Raw genomic sequence first — 2,205 nt, forward strand, 5'->3', positions numbered from 1 at the left:
ACCTGAGTGGCGGGGCTAATAATAGTGATCCGTTTGAAACCATTTTTAAAGATATTATTATTATTATATATGAATGGCGGGGGGATAACAAACCTGAGTGGCGGGGCCAGGGGGTGTGCACTCAATAGTAATTATACATGCCCACGACTTTTAGTTATTATTACGTACACCAGTATCGCAGCGTCGTTATCATGGACAAATATGTATATGAACATCCAGCTATCCATGATTAATAATTTGATAAATTATATATAGGTATTATCAAATTTGATTATAAAATCCACGGTCTTAGATAATATGACAGAATAATGTGATAAAATATTAAAATCATGGAAAATTCAAAATATTGAATAAATAAGAAAATATTGAGTACACTTTGCACTTTTTGTATGCATTTTCTTTATTAATGATGAAAAGATAGAAAAGAGATTAATTACTTACTTTTCTATGGATTAATCATAGAAAATAGATTAAAATCGATATCCCATTATTTTCTAGATTATGGTTTTCTAATTTTTTCATTGAAAATAGATGATCGGCATTGTTCACTTCCATAAATTAATCTACATTTTGTTTAATTGTACATTATTTTATAAATTTTTTAGCCATGCCTTCCAAAAATTGTATTGTCCGAGGTTGTAAGTCCTTAAAAAATATTACGATGCATCGATTTCCTATTAAGTCAATCGATGATTTTAATATTTGGGTAAAAAGAACTGGCAATGATGCTTTGTTATTGATGTCACCTCCTCATATATATAAGTCTTATGTTATGTGTGATCAACACCTCAAGTGTCATGCCAAAGTCCAGGAACTAAACGTTTGAAATTTAAATTCTTGCCTACGTTGAACTTGCCAAGTAAACATTGAATACGTTTCTTATATAGTTATCTGTTTCCATATTATGTATTTATATATTTATTTATTGTGATATTTAGTGTATATTTTATAACTAGGTGGATACCTAATTTAAATTATTTTTGTTTCTGTGTCGAAACAATTTAATATTACTTAGAAGATGTTAGTTCTTACAACTACATATAGAGTAGAAAAGGTAATTATATTTTTAATTAGATCTAATTTAATTAAATATTAATTTTTATTTTAAAAACACTACATCTAGGTATAGAGTAGAAAAGGTAATTATATTTTTAATTATATCTAATTTAATTTAATATTAATTTGAAGTTGTTTGCATAAAAAACACTAAAACTATATATTGAGTAGAAAAGGTAATTATATTTTTAATTATATCTAATTTAATTTAATATTAATAAATAATAATATTACTTTGAAGTTGTTTGTTTAAAAAACACTACAACTACATATACAGTAGAAAAGGTAATTATATTTATAATTCTATCTAATTTACATTTAAAGAAATAAAATGTAAAATTGGATATAAATTTTAAAAAAATTAATAAATATGATTAGTACACATTTTTATTTTATAGCTCTGTCTGAGAAAAATGTCAATTGTTCGGAAGGATTTCCAGAATTAATTGACATACCTGATCCTGCTACAGCCCTCAATTCAACAGGTAATTGTTTACTAGGATTTATGAATATGATTTAAATACAGATGTTATAATTTTGTGGAATGCTTAAATTTGAAATTCAAATGTGATCAAAATCAAAATCAAAGTTGTCATTGTCTGTAATCTCTTACTATTTTTCCTGTTATTTATATAGGTACATATTATTAAATACACAATGTTTTATTTTGTTTTTATTTTATAGCTGTGTCAGGTGTTGAGAAATATGTGGACAGTATGGAAGAAACTCCTGCAATAATTGACATACCTGATTCTAGTACAGTACTCAATGCAACAGGTAATTGTTTAAACAATTTAATATTTACTCGGTTGAACTAAGAATATTATTTAAAAGGTACCTACACTAGGTTATCATTGTGTGGAATGTTTATATTTCAATTTTTGCATCAAATTTAGGGTGTAATTGTCTGTAATTTATTACTACTTTTTCATTTATTATATCATAGGCGGAAATTGGGGGGGCTTGAGGGGTCTTAGCCCCCTCAAAACGTACAAATAGAAAAATTAGCCCCCTCAAATAATTATCATCGTGCGGACAGCGAAAACCATACTATCATACTATTGTAGTATTTGTACATGTTTTATTTATTAAATATTTTTTTTTTTGCTTATTTATCAATTTTCCACCTACTATCACAATTCACTATCA

Source organism: Acyrthosiphon pisum, chromosome X, assembly GCF_005508785.2.
Source record: "Acyrthosiphon pisum isolate AL4f chromosome X, pea_aphid_22Mar2018_4r6ur, whole genome shotgun sequence".
NCBI classification, from domain to species: Eukaryota; Metazoa; Arthropoda; class Insecta; order Hemiptera; family Aphididae; genus Acyrthosiphon; species Acyrthosiphon pisum.